Raw genomic sequence first — 18,121 nt, 5'->3', positions numbered from 1 at the left:
GTTATGCTTTGAGGCTCAGTAGTTTTGGGGCTTGTTTTGTTCCTACCCCCATCAATACAGAAAGAAAAGGATTTCTCTGGGTGGCTCAAATGGCATTGAAACTTCAGAAGCATTTTACTGCTGTTTCCTGCTTTGCATAAAGTAATGTGGGTTTTGTTCTTAACAGATTAGTCCAAAGAGGCTTCTCCTGGATCCACAGCAAACCTTAGTCTTCAAAGTGTGGCATAAAGCAGGTAAAGTTTGTAGTGCAGTACTAAGAGGACTCGTGTTTTCTTCATCCCCTTTCTTAGATTGCTTACATTTCATGCAAGGCGAATAAATTCTGTTAAGTGAATTGAAGAGTAGAATTGTAATGCCATTTTTTGCCTTGAAGAATGCTGGAGGTGCATACCTATTGATTTCCTGGCCCTTGGCATCCTCCTTTTCCCCATTAGTTCATCTTCCAAGATTTGGTTCATCCATATCCTCCCTGGTTTTATTTTGACAGTGCTTTAGGGGTTGGGTTTTCCTGCTGAAGGAAATCCCTAACTGCTTCCTTCACGTGCTCTTTGTTGTTGCTGCAGTTGGTTGAAGTGTGGCCAGGCAGTTGTAGCCAAATACTTTTATTTCTTTTTACATATTGAAGTTCAGCTGTCTGTGTATCCAGAGTGCTGTGTGCACAGTGGTTCTCCTGGCAATCCCTGTCCCTGCCCTGGGCTTTCACTGTCCTGCAGGGCCATTTTTAGCTAAACATAACTGAGGTATTCCAAATAATATTCCCCTGTTGGACAGGATTGTCCTGGACCTCGAGTCCACTTCCAAGCCCTATTTCAAGGCTGTGTTTCAGCATTCCTGAAAAGGATTCCTGTCAGTGTGTATGTGCTATGTATCCTGTATGTCGTTGCTTCATGGGTGTTCAGCAGTTTTTTAGGAGACTATTCTGTGCATTTGGGTGTCTGGGAGCATGGCAGAGCTGTATTTGCTGCTTGGGGTGACAGCTGGTGCTCAAAAACATACAGTAGATTCAACTTTTAGTTGGTTAGGAGACATCTAATTTGTCAGGAATCTGGTTTTCTGGGATATTGACCATTTTTTCTGGGTTTTTACTGTATTCTTCCAGGTCTGCTGGAGTGTGTTATAGACATGTAATGCAACCCTTACCCTACTTTCCATCACTTTATTCTTTGATAGTATGGGGGGAATTAACAAAAGTGTCTGAAATGAAAGTGTTGTCAAATGCTACTTTGGCTCAAGTGCTGGCAAATCATTTGAATATTTAAAGCTATTTAGAAAGCCTGAGGTTTTGTTAGATCAGCAGGATAACATCGTAATTTCTCTTATTTTCTTGCTGTGAAAGACTCACATGCAGTGTTCCTTTTTCCTTTTGATCCTAGGTGAAGGTCAGCTTTCCAGCATGTCCCAGTAATTCTGCAAACTTGTCCAAGCAGATGTTGAATTCCTTGTCAGAGGAAGTCAGCTGTTCCCTGCTCTGGAGTGATAAGCCCACAGGCTGACAACCTTTCTGATTATTCTCAGGTCTCAGAAAGACCTCTCTAAAGCAAATTGACTCTGCTGGAAAAATGGTACACTCTGTCCAAGTGTGTCCACTGTGTGTGGGCTTAAAAATTAGTGGGCATTCCCTTTCCCAGTGAGAGGGAGGTGCAGGAGGTAGCAATCCTGGGACAGATTCCTTTTGACACAGCCTAGATGTTCTTTCCCTTGTCATTGATGCTTCCTGATTTGCACCCTTGTAAATTAGGATTTAAATGATGCCGTTGTTAAAACAGGCAGGGTCTTTCTCCAGGACCCTGATAAGAATAAGGGTTGTGTTTGTATCTGGTTTTGTTTTTAGTAAGTTTAAATTAGCATAAATCCCCTTGATTTTACCTTAATTTCTGTCCATGAGCAGTGAATGACAGCTGGTGAAATGCTGTGGTGTTGCACATTACAGGAGTAAGGCTTGTCAGATATCCTGCAGTAATTCTGCTTTCTGCCCCTTCAAATGAGTGAGTGTTTTAGTTCATGATCTGTTTATTTAGCTTACAGAGACGATCCTTTTCCTGTGTGTGTCTTTGAAGTTTAGATGGACTGTGGGCCCCACTATGGGATCTGAACAACTGGCTTGGGAGCTGCCAGCAGGCGTGGAAAGCTCCCTACCAGCCCCACTAACTTGATTTTGGTATAAATCTGAAATGCTAAATGACGTTCCTGTGGACATTTGGAAGAGCTGGTTTCACCCATTGGAGGAAGAGAAGGGGACACAGTGCAATAACCGATGAAGGGGATGGAAAATCCGGGGCTGGGTGGGGTGCTCTGCAGCAGGACTGAGATGCTGCAGCAGTGTGGTGAGCTGTTGGAGGGGAGCAGCAGCAGCAGTGTTTCCAGAGCTGGAGGGAATGCTTGGATTATCCATCCTGCTGCTGCTGTCACAGAACAGGTGCTGTGAAGGCAATAGGTCCCTTCAGGTGACTTCCACGGGTACAAGCACAAGGCTGGGAGCATTTCTGGGGTGCATGGGGCAGTATATCCTTTCCCATCAGCATGTTTTTCTTCTTGCTAGAAATACTGTTCTCTGGACTAGATTCTAGGTTTAAATGAGGTATAAATTTAGAAGAGCAGTATTCATTGTGTGTAGGAATAGAGGAGTGAAAGATTTCCTGAGGTATTTCATCCCTTCCTGTGCTACCACAAGCGCTGTATCTTAAAATCCCTAGATCTTAAACACAGAGAAATCCTCAGATTTTTAGTCAAGTTCAACCACAAGTCAAGTAATATCCTTGGCTTTGACTTTTATTGGAAGGTCATCTCAAATCCAAGTCTTTTGATTAAGTAAGTTTAGAACTAGCTCTTTTTTAGCTTGCAGCCTAAGTTCCATAGCCAAGTCAGGACTTTTTCTGGAGTGTTATCCTCTTGCTTAGAGCAGTTTCAACACTTACCTGCTCATCTGCTTTTCAATAAAAGCCTTTGATCTTTTATTTGTATATTTACATGTTGTTGACTAAAATGATCCAACCTAAACCCAACTGCCACAGGCTTATTTTCCCCCTCTTACCAAATTTCTTACTACTGCTTGCAGAAAAAACTTGAGCTGGGTGAGGTTCAAGATACTTCAGTGAGAAGCTGACCAGGTCTTTCCCTGACTTCAGCACATCCAAACTAAGCCATGAGGAGTGTGAGAGTGACCCTCAGGGCTCGATGAGCAGAGAAGTGGATCCCAAAGGCTGCCATCTTCTGGAAAAATCCAGTCAGTTGGTGTCTCAGGTCAGCAGCCTAATCAATGGTGAGTTGTTGGTGTGAGGAGCAAAATGACAAGGAAATCAAATCCCTGCTGATGCTTTTAGAATAACTTACCAGACTAGAGAATATAACTGGAGCCCAGAGCTTCAGTTCCTGCCAGTTGGAAAGTTATTCCCTGCTTTTTCTGCCCATGGCTTCTTACAGGGTAGCAGCATTTCCAGGAGATGGAGTTGAAGGGCACATCCCTATTATGCCAGAATTTGCCATTCTTTTGTCACCTTGATCTTCCCTTTTTTCCACCCCCCCTCTTTATTCTCCAAGGTTTTGTTGTTTTTATTTCCCTTCTCATCCTTAGCAATTGTTTTTACTGCTCTTTTACAGTGTCTTCCTCTACAATCTGTTCCAGACTCCTTCTTTCCCAAATGTCCCCCACCATTCCCTTGGAGCAGGACTTGCCTCAAAATTGTTGCCCACTTTACCTAATACTGGTGAACTCAGTTCTCAGAGGATGCAAGCAGTTAACAAGCATCTGCTCACTGGGAAGCAAAAATAAGCGATTGTGACTTTTTAAAGAATTTGTAACCTTTCCCATTAACTTCATTCCTTAATGCTTCTGGTTTTTCCTCAGCATTTCTGTTCTTCTGGCCTTGTCAGTGGGAAACAGAGCAGAACATGCTCACATCAGCAGTGTTTGCAGAGCTGTGCATGTTTAGCTCCCAACCATCATTACATCTAGGACTTTCTGCCAAACCCCCTAATAAATCAGATTTAAGCTGAATTGTTGCTCCGTGCATTTACAGAGCACTGAACCCATCAAGAGAAGTGTAGAGATCCATGCAGGCTCTGAGGAGCTGCTGCCATTCCCAGGAGACAGGGCTTTGACCAGTGGAAAAACCACTGAGAGAGAGGAGGAGGAAAATGCTGAGGTTGTAAATGGAGATCATCAAAGCAAAGAAGGAAGTGGTTCTGATGAGAACTGTGTTGGGAGTGTATCAGCACAAGCTGGCTCAGAAAGAAACTGTGAGAGCTTCCCTGATGACAGCAGTGAAGACCCAGTGGAAGGCTCAGAAAGCTCCATCAAACCAAAAATCCCTTTGTATCCTTTATTCTTCAACACTCCATGCATTTGATGATTCTTCTGCTTAGTTAGAGTCTCCCTGGCCTCAGGACAGAGAAATTGTCTATGTGAAGCTCTTCCCTGGGAAATGAATCCAGAATCTGGTGGTCTGGGAAGGTGTTGGAGGACCCCATTACACTGTTTCACAGTGGTGATGACTTTCTTAAAACTTGTAGCCAATAAATTTTGTGATTTGTGAGAGTCACTTCATTTTGGGTAGTTCTGATATGTCTTCTTGCATTTTCTCTCCGTGTTTTTTTTTTCCCCCCATGTGTTAAAGCTCTTGTGTTTCTCCTGTATTAAAAGAAACATGCTTTATTTTGCTTTTAAAATACTTCCTAATGTTTCTTGCACAAATTACGAATCTTGGATTAAGTGTTGGAATTTTTGCAGGATGAAGTCCTCTACAAATTTGTGAGGTATTGTTTTAAACAAGTTGGTGTCCCCGGTGAGAGAACCAAGTGTTAGAACAATGGAATATTGATTAAAACAAATGAAATTTATTATTTGGGACCTGTTAACAGGTGAGGCTTTTTCCCCATCTGGATCTCCATGCAGCTGCGTACTGCCAAAGGTTGTTCCTTAACAGCTCTGCTCAGATCTGATCCTGTTGTTGTTCCCAACTTCTTCCTTCCACCCCAGGAGATGGAAGCCTCTATGACACTGCTCAGCACTTCCTCTCATCCCTCTGCATCTCCAGAGGGGTAAGTATGGGATGTCCTCTCCTTTATTGTCCAATTTAGTCCACTCCTTAAAGCAGGAACAGAACTTCTCCCTTCCTTTGCCTGCCAGCACTGACTTAGATGTGATGGCTTTCAAATTGTGTCAGGGGGATCTTCCCAACAGCTCTTCTCTCCATGAGGATGGTTTTTAACACCCATGCCTGCATTGTCTGTGATCCTTATGCCTTTACATCACCCAGTTGTTCAGTGTGCTCAGGAAATGCTGCTCATCAGGGTCAGTGGAAGTCGCAGGTTGTCATCCACACTTTGTGCTTTATTGTGAGGTGACATGCCTAATTCTGAGGAGCTCTAGCTTGTAATTATGGTTTCAATTCATCTCTTTTAGATCAAGATAAAATGGAGGGGGCTCCTGGAGAGGTATCTTGTAATGGTTCTGTGACCCAGGGAGTAGCAGAATAACTTGAGTGATTGCTCCTCCTGCACCAAAGCTGTGGATTGCCGACAATTTGTTTTGCTTTCTGGTCATGAAGATTTATTTACAGTGAGAGGTTTGTGGCTCAGTTGTTTCGACATCTACATATTTATTTTCAGTTCATAAAGAGAGGTTATTAAAAAGAGAGTGACTTTTAACACAGGCAGATAGTGATGGGATAAGGGGACACAGTTTTAAACTAAAAGAGGGGAGATTTAGTTTGGATATTGGGAAGAAATTCTTCCCTGTGAGGGTGGGGAGGCCCTGGCACAGAGTTGCCCAGAGAAGCTGTGGCTGCTCCATCCCTGGAAATGTTCCAAGCCAAGCTGGATGGGGCTTGGAGCCCCCTGGTCTAGTGGAAGGTGTCCCTTCCCATGGAAGGAGTTGAAATGAAATAAGCTTTAAGGTCCCTTCCCACCCAAACCATTCTGGAATTCCATGATTCTTTTCCAGCCCCAGCTCTGCTGTGGGTGTGCAGCAGCTGGGCTGTTTGTTTACCACTCCCAGATAAGGTGATGCCCTTGTTCCTCTCCATGTGACCTACGAAACAAGCACTTCCAGGAGCATTTGTGTCACTGGGAACAGCTTGCCTGATGAATCAAAACAGACTCAGACAGGCTCTGATAGCTCTGAAGTCACGGACACCTGTGGTGTAATACTAATACCAGCTTTTCTTGAATCCCCTCTGTGCAGCTCTGAGCTGAATGGTTGGAACTACCGCCCTGTAAGTTATTACAAATTAGGTAAAATGTTAGCAATGAGCTATGTGAATATTTTGATCTTAAAGTCCCTAATTTGAGGATTAGCTGTCGTTAATTCTTTGCTGCAGCACTTGCAGCGTGTGCTGAGACAGGCTTCCGTTGTGCCTTGTGCATCAAATTCTCTTTGAAGAACCAGTTTTTCACTGCTACCAATACATAGAGTCGGAAAAAATGCTTCCTCATAGTTTTGCTTTTAATTGGGACATCAGCTTCTAAATCTGGATTTGGTTTGGTTCTGCACAGGTCAGCAAACACCAAGTGTGACAGCGAGGCTGAAATCTGAGCTGTCCTCGGGACACCACAGCCCTCACTCACTTAGCAGCTGGCAGCCATCTCTCCTAGGCCTTCCTAGTGCTCCTGCCTCCTCTCCCTGGCTTGTCTGACTCCCTGCTTTCCCCATCTTCCTTCCTGGAATGACAAAGCAGTGCTGAGGTGTGGAGCTGGGCAGTCACAGCAAAGGAGCTGGCAGCATTTGAGACAAAAGTGTTGTCCCTGGCTCATGGGGCCCTGAGGAGGTGCTGCAGCAGCTCAGGCTCAGCATGGATGCTGTGAGCACCTTCCAGGGATCAGAGTTTTGTAGGGCCTCACAAAACCTCTTTGTTTTTCACTTATTTTCTCCATTGCATCAAACTAACACTTCCCGTTCTTGAGGTCCTTCCCAGCTCTTGTCTTCCACTCTGCTCACCTGCTCTGAGTGTGGCCTTGAGGATAGGTTTGAAAAATCAGAGCCTTAATAAACTTTTCCATAAAATGCCAGAATCCCAGAAAGGTTTGGGTGGTCAAGGACCTCAAAGCTTCTCTTGTTCCACCCCCTGCCATGGGCGGGGATGCCTTCCACCATCCCAGGCTGCTCCAAGCCCTGTCCAGCCTGGCCTTGGACACTTCCAGGGATCCAGGGGCAGCTACAGCTGGTCTAGGGCACCTCCCCACCCTCACAGGGTAATTTCTTCCCAATATCCCATCTAACCCTGTCCTCTGACAGTGGGAAGCTGTTCCCCCTTGTCCTGGCACTCCAGGCCCTTGGCTAAAGTCTCTCTCTAAATACTGGGATATTTCACACCGCCCCCCCCCCCCTCACCTCTAGGAATATTCCAAAAGAATAAGAAACTTCTGTGGAGACCAGTTTTATGCAGAATAATTCATATTTGTGTATACATAGACTTGCCTTCAGTGTGAATTAGAGATAGCACAGCCTTGGGCAGATTCACAATAGCAGGCTTTATATGTTCCAAAAATGCTGATGGCAGCAACTGCCAAAACATTCTTGGTTGTGTTGTTTCTTCTGGTCTGCTGGATCTTCCTGATTTCCTACCTGGAAAGCAGGAGAAGGTGCAAGGCCAGTGCCAGGGTAGGCTGTAGCCTGCTAACACGGATCTGTTTGCCCTCCATCCCTGTGTGCAAACAAAACTGCCAGCAAACTTGCTGAGCCACAGGGCTGAAACCTTCTCTGCCTCCAAGGCTGGAATTCTTTGACCTTGGAAGAAGCCTGTGTCCTCTCATGAATCTGCTTTAATCCAGCCCCTGGCACACAGGCCTGAATAATCCTCGGCTGGTGTCAGTGTCCCTGCCATTCCTGTAAAAAGAAGAGTGAAGTGTGATCCTTGGTGCTCGAGTCCCCTTTCCTCTTGCATCTTCCCCATGGAGCATGTGTGCTTCCTGGCTGAGCACCAGGCACTCAGAGCCTGAGAGACAGAGAGGGAGAAGCCTGGGATGGGCACTGACCAGAGCCTGTTCCTGGGGTGGGGAATGGTGTAAACACGACTTTTCAGATGTGTGCTCTGGAAACTACTGCAGGAGGATAAAACTGGCACTCAGAAGGTGCCTCTGAGATGGATCAAAGGAAGGTTTGATGTCCAAAAAAGAGCAAGGGAGCTGGGGAAGGGTCTGGAGCACCAGGAACAGCTGAGGGAGCTGGGAAAGGGGCTCAGCCTGGAGAACAGGAGGCTCAGGAGGGACCTTCTGGCTCTGCACAACTCTGACAGGAGGGATGGGCCCTACTCCCAGGGACAGGATGGCCACAGTTTGTGCCAGGGGAGGTTTAGGTTGGATATTAGGGAACATTTCTTCCTCCAAAAGGTTGCCCAGCCCTGGCACAGCTGCCCAGGGCAGTGGTGAGTCCCCATCCCTGCAGGGATTTCAAGCTGTGTGGATGTGGCACTTGGGGAATGTGGGATAGTGGTGGCCTTGGCAGTGCTGGGGGCACAGTTGGTCCATGATCCTATGTGTCTTCTCCAACCTCAGTAATTCCATGGTTCTGTGATTCTGGTCATCTGTCTGAGCTGGGGGTGCTAATGGTGCTTTTAAACCTTGCTCAGTTTGAGTCCCACCTGTACATGTAAAATAGCAGCAAGAACTGGTGTTACACCTTTCCCCCAGCTGGAGGTTCATTTTTAGGAAGGTCATTAGGATAAATACACACCTGTGAACACCACTTCACCCTGCACTTTGGGCAATGGTAGGAAAATGGGGAGAGCTGTATTTCAGCTGGTCATCATTGAAACAACATGCCAGTGGTGTTTTCCAAGCACACCTGGTTTCCTGACTTTGGGAGCAAACAGACTGCTCTCCTTTGCCTCAGTGACATCAAATAGCACCAGGCACCTCCTCTTGTGTTTTGGCTTTGGAGTACAGAGCATTTTAGGAGTATTAGATGTCAGGAAGGAATTATTGACAGTGAGGGAGGTGAGGCCCTGGCACAGGGTGCTCAGAGCAGCTGTGGCTGCCCCTGGATTCCTGGCAGTGTTGAAGACCAGTTTGGACAGGGCTTGGAACAGCCTGGGATAATGGAAGGTGTCCCTGCCCATGGCAGGGGGTGGGACTGGATGGGCTCTAAGGCCCTTTCCACCTGGAGTTCTATTCCTTACATTGAAAATGGCAGGTGCTGGCTCTCCATCCCTGGCTGTGCAGGACACGTGGCACATGGGAAAGGGGAGCTGTGGGAGGCAGGAAATGTGGCTTCATGCACCTTTGAAATGGGGTTAATTGGCAGATTGGAATTTCCTAGAGAGAGGCTTCCAGATGCTGTGCAGAACTCAGGGATCAGTCACTGCCCCTCTCCAGCCACTCCTGACCTTTCAGCTGCTGTCCTGGTCTCTGGACAGCCCTGTCCAAGGGAAGCACTTTGCCCAGTGAGCAGCTCTCTCTGCTGGTTTTTAATCTTTTAATCTTCCTCTGTGGCCAGGTCTGCATTTATCTCTCTTGGCTCCTTACATTTTGGTTTAGGAAGTTTCTCCTGGAGAATTGTTTAGAAGAAAGAAGAACAAAGCAAAGATTTTCCTAATTATCCATGTCTGTTATTTCAGTCTGATAGACAGGAAGTGTTTTAAAGTATTTTGCCTGCAGGCTGCTACCTGAGCCTGTGATGCACAGGTTACCAAACACGAGGACTGACTCGTTCCTAGAAAAGCCATTTCCCTCTCCCAACAGTGCATATCAAAGTGCACCAAAACAGGGTCCTGATACTGTTTCTCTTGGGAGGGAGCTGGGCACTTCAGGAGACCTTTCCCAGGACTCAGAGAAGCAGCCCAGGGATGTAGGTGAAAGGCCAGACTGGCGGATCAGTTTTCCAAAAGACCTTCCTGGCCCCGCAGCTTCCCTCCCCTAAAGGCTCCTGGAGCAGGATCAGCTTCTCCCAGTGCTTCACAGGCACAGCCAGCTCTGAACTAGCTGGGGAGAAATGTGTTTGTATGCTGAAATTACTCTTTTCCTAGTGCTGCTGGGAACATTGGGGACAAAGCCAGGCTGTGGGAGGCTGCTGGCAAAGCAAGGAGGAGATGACTCTGTATAAACCAGGGCTTTTCCTCTCATGGGCTGCTGCTTTGGGGTCCCTGCAGGCAGCTGAGCCTGGACCATCCCATTTCTCATGGAATCACAGTGATGGTTTGGGTTGGGAGGGACCTTAAAGCTTATCCAGCCCCAACCCTTGCCGTGGCTTCCCCTAGACCAGATTGTTCTAAACTGCATCCAGCCTGGCCTTGGGCACTTCCAGGGATTCAGGGGCAGCCACAGGTTCTCTGGGCACCCTGTGCCAGGGCCTTACCACCCTCATAGGGAAGAACTTCTTCCCAATATCTGATTTAAATCTCTCCTCTTTTAGTTTAAGCCCATGCCCTGTCCTGTCAGCAGTCTGAAGATTTGTTGTGATAGAGCATTGCCTCTGCCCTGTGAGGAGACTTGGTCTTCAGGGTACTGCAAATTATTAAGTAAATAATATATGGAAAGCCAAAATGCAGTCAGGTCCCAGTGACTACGCCACTGTCATTCCTTTGGCTGAGGGTGGATGCTCACAAGTTCAGAGGTCACACACCAGAGCTCCTTTCTGGGCTTCAGATCATTCTCTTTCTCACTGGGGTGTTTTTTTCTGTGTGTCTAACCTGTCACCCTCTGCACAGCCCGTGGTTTGCCTTGTACATGAAACGAAGCACAGGGCAGAGCTCCACACCTGGTCACCTCCTGCTCTGGGGAGAGAAGGGAGCCGTGCCTGGAGGAATCCCCTTCCGAAGAGCAAACTGTCTCAGCCCAGCCCCGAGCTCTCGGAAGAGGAAACCAAAGAATCGCCAGGATCTTCTCTGCTCAGCTCTCCAAGAGGGAATAGTGCTGGCTGGAGCCCGTGCCCAGCAGGAGCTTCCTAAGCCATGGCCAGGATGTGTGGCAAAGGCTGAGCCCTCCAGCAAAGGGGAGGTGGAAGCCACAGCTTCCAGGCTCTGTTTTTAGTTGGCCTAATTGGTCACTTGCAGTGCCCTGTTTAGAAGGGCTTAAAGCCTGTGGTCAGCCACAGGGAGCTGTGTCTTGTAGGGGCAGGTCCCCAATGAGACTGTGGGTAACCCACAGCCTGTTACCTGCTCTCCAAGTAGTCCAGGCTTAGGATTTATTCCTGTGAAATGGCTCTTTCAAAATTAGTTGGTGGGCAGCTACAATTCTCTGTTTCCACAAGGTGCCCACAGTGCTTGTGTGTACACAGGCCAAGGGCACTGTGAAATCTGGTGGGTGTACAAAAAGGGTGACTAGAAAGATGACACTTTGTATATTTAATATTATTTTGGTACACCTTTCAGAGAACAGACTTTGGATGACAACAGAGCTCAGTTATTTTTGTACTGCTGTCTCCAGAATTTGTTTCAATAAAATTCCTCTGGTTTCTAGTCAGCCTGGGCAGGGTGCTTATGCCAGGGTCATGAACCTTTCCTTAACAGGGGACAGGAGTCTCTCCCACATGAGCTTCCAAGTCAGAGGAATGCTGCTGGAAGCTGGGGTGGCCAGGAGCCCATGGAAAGATCACTGCTTTGCCAAGGAATTGACTATCACCGTGCAGCAGGGGTGAGTCACTTCCAATCTGAGCTGCTTTTCAAACCCATGCATGGAATTCAGGATTTAAGCAGCCAAAGGATCAGCATCTCATTTTTCTCCCACTTCTGCAGTGTTGTTTCCCCAGGGGACACCCTGAATGCGTAATTCACTGCTGGAACAGCTTGCCCTGTGTCTGTGGCCCCTTTCCCTGCCCTTGCTGGGTCGGGATGGCAGGTCAGGCACCCTGTGTCCCCTGGAAGGACAGGAGTGACGTGCAGGCTGCTTTCTGCTGGTGGCATCCCCAAAAAAGACTCGGGCAGGATGCCAGCTGGGCTGGGATCAGTGTTGCAGAGGAGGTCACAGCACTGGCCCCTGAGCTGGATCTTGGGCACAAGGTGAACAGCGTCTTCCTTTCAGGTGTAGGTCAGCACTGGAGCCGGGCAGGAAAACAAGGCAGGAGCCAGCTGGAGAGGAGTGTCGGTGCCAGGCAGCTTTGTCTGGAGCCCGAGGGCTGGAGCAAAGGTGACTTCAGGGTGTCAGGAGCACTGGAAGTCGCTCTTGTGCAAGGTGAGCTCGGGTGTGAGTGTGGAGGCTCGCAGCACATCCTGCGGGACCTTTCTGCGTGTGGGGCTGACGAGCACCAAGGGGTAAACACACTGAGCTTTTTAAAAATGGGGGAAAGGGGCCTTGCTTCCCTCCACCTTGTCTTCCAGCCTCTTGTCCTGAGCCCAGTCCATCCCAGCAGCCTCAGACCCAGTGTCTGGCCATACACGTCACGGGTTTGAGGGTGGATTTCACTCCCAGCTGCTCATCCAGCCCCTGCTTCTCCTGAGCTTGGGGAACATGTTCCACCATGCAGAGGTAAACCTGCTGGGAGCTTGGCAGCTGTGTGGGGTGGATTGTGGCTCTGTGTCGGACAAAGGGATCCAATCTGCCCTGCACAAGGGGCTCAGTGCTGCACTGCCTCCAAAGCACGTGCTTGTAAAGCCTTTGGGCGAGGGTTTTCTGCATCTCATCCTCCCCAGAGGGGGTTTAGGGTGAAAGCCAGTGTTCCTCCCAGCGCAATGCCGGGGGTCTGGGCAGGACCCCCCTCCCCATGCCTGAGCCCCGTGAGCGGGGCAGAGGGCTGAAATAGCCACCTCATCACGGGTGCCAGGTGAGCCAGTCCCGTCAGCTGAAATGCCACTGGGGCAACCCTGTTTTCCTGTCACCTGATCCCTGGCTGCCTGGAATGTCCTGGGTGCTATATAAGGCCGGGGCCAGGGAGAGGGCTCTGAGGGCACTGCCTGTGCAAGCAGGAGTGGAGCACTGTGCCGAGGTCCCTCCGGTGAGGCCACGGAGGGACAGGGCTCGGGGCAGGTCACTGGGGGAGATGATCTCAGGGAGCAGGCCCCGTTACGGCTGGGGTGGGATAGGGAAGGGTGGGCATTGCTGAGCCCATGCTGAGCAAGCCCTGTGCCTCAGTTTCCCTGGGACAGAAGGGAGGAGACAGGGCAGGACATGGTTGTTGGGACTGACCAAAGCCATCGAGAGCCACCCTGGCGCGTCATCACCTCCGTCGCTGAACAGGACGCCCACTGTGAAGCCCTGTGCTGATGCAGCCTCCTGGCTCCCCCCACAAACCCCTCCTCTCCTTCCAGCCCCTCTGCCGCCATGGTGGGTCTGAAGCCCCCCGAGGTGCCCCCGACGATCACCATGAAGTTCATCAGCGCAGGGATGGCCGGCTGCATCGCTGACCTGTGCACCTTTCCCCTGGACACCGCCAAAGTGCGGCTGCAGGTACGATCCGCCGGGTCCCCAGGGCCCCGAGGGAGCACCTGGTGACTACCACAGGGCTGGTGGCACCTGGGGAGGAACAGGAGGTGGGGTGATGCACTTGGCACCCCACAGATCCAGGGCGAGGTGAGGATCCCCCGGACCATCAGCTCTGTGGAGTACTGGGGTGTCGTGGGGACGCTGAGCACCATGGTGAGGACAGAGGGAGCTCGCAGCCTCTACCGAGGGCTGGCAGCCGGGCTGCAGCGCCAGATGGGCTTCTCCTCCATCAGCATCGGGCTCTACGACCCTGTGAAGCAACTCTACACCCCCAAGGGTGCTGAGAGTGAGTGTCCAGGCAGTCTGGGCTTCCCTGGGCACCCCCTTCCTGGTGCACAGCCCTCTCCTGGAGAGAAGCTCACCCTGGGGGGCACAACCCCCTGGGAGGACCCTCAGTGGAGCACCGCAGGACGCTCACCCCAGGGTCCCTGCAGGGCCAGGAGTCCCAACACCCGCCCTCTCCAGGCACAGGCGTGGGCACACGGATCCTGGCTGGCTGCACCACGGGGGCTGTGGCCGTGGCCTGTGCGCAGCCCACCGACGTGGTCAAGGTGCGGTTCCAGGCCAGCGCGGCCCTGTCGGACAGCGCGCCCCGCTACAGCAGCACTGTGGACGCTACCGCACCATCGCCAGGGAGGAGGGGATCCGCGGGCTCTGGAGAGGTGGGACTGGACAGCGACGGGCACGGAAAGGGACGGGGTGGGAATAGCAGTGGAAATGGTGATGAGGAAGGGAACAAGGATGGGCACAGCAGGGCTGGGTCACCTGCCCAGGATGCTGCAGGAGGGGCTGTGAGCAGATTCCCAATGCCTCCTCCCTTCTGCCCAGGGACGCTGCCCAACATCGCCCGCAATGCCGTCATCAACTGCGGGGAGCTCGTCACCTACGACATCATCAAGGACGCGCTGCTGCGGGCACAGCTCATGGCAGGTGAGCACACGGGGACGTGGCCAGGTGCCATCCCCGTCCCTGCCACATCCAACCCCCAGCTCCTCCCCACCTTTAGACAACGTCCCGTGCCACTTTGTGGCCGCCTTTGGCGCCGGGTTCTGTGCCACAGTGGTGGCATCGCCGGTGGACGTGGTGAAGACGCGGTACATGAACGCCAGCCCCGGGCAGTACAGCAACGTCCCTGAGCTGCCTCCTGGCCCTGCTCACGCAGGATGGCCCCGCCGGCCTCTACAAGGGGTGAGTTGAGCACCTGCAAACAGATCCCAAACATCCCAACCCCTATGCGGGACTTTGGGGATGTCCCAGCACTCCCCCTTCAGCGCTGCTTTTGCTGACACAGCTTTGTCCCATCCTTCCTGCGGCTGGGCTCCTGGAACGTGGTGATGTTTGTGTCCTACGAGCAGCTGCAGCGTGCCATGGCGCTGGCACGGCCGGGCCTGGCCTGAGCCCCTCGGCGCCTCTCGCCCGCCCAGCCAGGCTCAGCATCAATCACGTTAATTCATCAATTATATTAATTGCCAAAGCGCCGGGCAGCAGTGGAGCCAAACACTCGGGGGGGGGACCAGAGAGACAGAAGGAGAATAGATGTTGTTTGAGGAGAAATGTGGGGAGAACAGAGGCTTTCCGTGAAGAGTTTTAAGGGATGAAGGAGAAATTGTTTGCTGGCTTTCCAGCCAGGAAGAACAGGCACTTCCCAAGGGCAGTGGTGTGGGCAGACGGGACCAAGCTGAGGGCCAGGGCATTCCCATTGTTCTTCCCATTATTCCCATTCCTTTCTGGTGCTTTCGATAAACCACCCCATGGGGTCTGACCACAGCGTGGCTCAGGGTTTCTTTAACTTTTTGGGTGTTTAGGGCCATTGTCCTAGCTCTACGTGTGACACCAGTCAAGCTGACATTCTCTATCACTTTTGGTGCACCGAACAACTTCCCATTGATCTCTAATTATTCAGGTCTGTCACAATCATTGGTGGGGTGTTATATAGCTAGTATAAATATGAGATATAAATAATAGAAAAATGAAAATATGAAAATATAAAAATATCAATATATTTGTCGAAATATAACATATTAACAAATACGAGTAACAAATTTCTATGAAATACATACTATATAAATAATGCAAATAGCATAATATATAAGGAATACATATAAAAATGAGAATAGAAATATAAAGATACAGTTGAAATGTTTTATTGGTGTTATTTGGTTAGAGGCAGAGATTTTTTTAGTTTTGGTCGGCCGTTTTGGGGGCATTCATTTGGGAGGAATTTTGGAAGCGATTATTCCATTCGTGGCTTTTTTTTGCCTCCTCTGCCCCGCGAGCCCGGGCTGAGCTGGGCGGCAGTGTCGCCGCCGTGTGGACACAGCGCGGTACTGCAGCCACCCCCGGGCCGGTGCCCTCTCAGTGTCGCCGCCGTGTGGGCACAGCGCGGTACTGCAGCCATTGCTGAGGCGGTGCCGCCCTGGGTGATTGGGCGGTGACCAAGGGGGACGGCGGGGTCGCTCCGCGACTGCCAAGCGTGGGGAGTGGGCGAGGGGCGGGAGAGAGCGGGGCGGTGTCTGTCAATGGAGGGCAGAGAGGATGGGGAGTTGGGGCTGCAAAGGGACGCTGTGGCTGAGAAGGATGACAGCGCGAGTGGGGGGCGTGGTTTACGGCGGAGCCGCCTTTTTCTGCTACTGTCGGGGACAGAATTGAATGGGAGAAGACATTTATTTGCCTTTTAAAGCGAGGTGACCGCTCCCTGTTGCCTCAGGGGTTTACCGGAAGTAAACTCCAGCTTTTCCAGCATTTAAAAGGTTTAAATCCAGTTGTGCCACTGCATTTGACAGCGCTTCTGCCCGGCCCTTCTGCAATCTAGATGCCAAATTGCAGTGAACTTTTCCCCATCAGTGTCTCCTCTAGAGCAGGAACCTGCTCTACAGACAAAATCCTGCAGGAGTGATAAGGAAGTTGTCGTCTTGCAAGCTACCCTGCCCAGCTTGCACCCACTTCTAGCATACGGTCCTTCTTAGTAACGTATGGTTCCCCTACACTCGCCAGCCAGTGCACTTAGCTTTGTCTGCACCTTTCCTGACAGATCCTGCTGGAGCTGGTGACAAATCCCTAGCCCTACATGGACAGGGCAGCAGACCTGTTTCAGAAAGCCAGCATGGTCCAGGTGGCTGTGTTTAAACAGGACTCTGATAGCATCAGCATCCCTGTCTCTCACATTGACGGTGTGTGGTAACCCATCAACAACAGAATTTCATGACCTGGGGCTACATTTTCTAGCCCTAATCAGCAAACTGGGGATGGATAACTCTAGAAATCCTGTTGAGTGAGGACCCTCCAGGATTCAGCCCTCCACGTGTACTTGGTATCAGAAGTAGAAGGTGGAATTTCAAAGTTTCCGCTTTTCCCCTGAAAGTAATTTCTGATGTGGCTGTGCCACTTCAACAGTATTTGAAATCTCTCTTCATGCTCTTGCAGCAGCATTTTTGAACTAAAATGGAAATTTAGCGCTTCTGCCTGGGACTGTTGACAGAATCATGGAATCCCAGGATGGTTTGGGTGGAAAGGCTCCTTAAAGCTCAGCCACTTCCACCCCTGCCATGAACAGGGACACCTTTCAGTAGCTGGGCTGCTCCAAGCCCCAGGGTCCAACCTGGCTTTGGACACCTGCAGGGATCCAGGAGCAGCCACAGCTTCTCTGTGCTGGACAGCAGCATTGAAAGGCAGAGTGAAGGTTCAGCCATGATTTTTGTGTTGCACTTACCATTGTATTGTGTGACAAATGTGGCTTTCATCCTTTTTTTATTTTTTTTTTTTTTGAGAAATTACAAAGACGCCTTATATTCCTGGAGTGTTGCATTCTACCTCTGTTGTTTTTCCTGTAAGTCTGGATCCTCTGCTTAGAATTTTTTCTTCACTTATTAGATGTCCTGGATATGGTGGATGTCCTGATTGAGGGCAGTGATGGCTTTGATGAAGCAATTGGGTTCTCTTTAAGTGAAGACATGATTATCCAAACATTTCCCTTCAGTGCTGTTGTCCCTGCTGCCTTAGAAGCCAGGAATATACTGTTGCTTCAGTCTGAAAATGGAACAGGTACAGTTTTTTTTGGGATGTTGTGTCATTTCTACCAGTGGGGTGAAAGGGGCATAATTTTTACCCATTTTTAATAATCCATGGTGTTTCCTGCTCAAGAGAGGCACTGAGGCTCTGTAGGTGCTTCTGCCCTTTTTCCCTGATCCTAAAGAGAAGAGACACTGTCCCTGCACGCACCATCTGGGTCTGGAAGTAGCTGGCTTCTGTAACAGTGTTTTTAGGCCAGTGTGGAGATCAGGAGAGGAAGGTGGTTTCCATGGCTGTGGGCAGCTCAGGCTGAGATCAGGGAGAAAGCACTGTGCTGTTAAGTAGGAAATGGATGCATTTTCCAAAGGAAGCTTTTTCAGAAATGAAGCTCTGGTGGCAAATGTTGCCAAGTTCTGCCACCTCCTTCAGGAAAGCATTGGAGTCACAGGGGCATCAGCTGGGCTTGGAGCAGGATTTGCCAAGCCCACAGAAGCTCACCAAGTCCTCCATTTGTATTTGGTGGTCAAGTAGCACCTGGGGTGGACTGAAAACCCCCAGTTCTGAAAGAGAATTCTGTTTAACTTGTACACATTAACTGGGGTGTGTGCCCCTCAGTACAAATCGCTTGTTCTCTGAGGTGGTGCTTGGCAGGGGTCTGCACACTTGTGCTCCTGGAGCTTCACCCTGGGTTCAGCACAGAGCTCATCTCAAAACACGGATGGCTAAAGAGATTTTTGTTTCATAGTCATCATTCTTTTTCTCT

At 50.0% G+C, this 18,121-nt stretch overlaps 1 pseudogene; it reads left to right on the top strand.

The window, feature by feature from the left end:
* Window positions 1–3,086: 3,086 nt before the first annotated feature.
* On the top strand, window positions 3,087–14,837 carry LOC117001790 (annotated as a pseudogene).
* The last annotated feature ends 3,284 nt before the right edge of the window (window positions 14,838–18,121 follow it).

Source organism: Catharus ustulatus, chromosome 1, assembly GCF_009819885.2.
Source record: "Catharus ustulatus isolate bCatUst1 chromosome 1, bCatUst1.pri.v2, whole genome shotgun sequence".
Taxonomy (NCBI): Eukaryota; Metazoa; Chordata; class Aves; order Passeriformes; family Turdidae; genus Catharus; species Catharus ustulatus.
The sequence above is the reverse complement of the archived record's forward strand: the minus strand, read 5'-3'. Positions and strand labels throughout refer to the sequence as shown.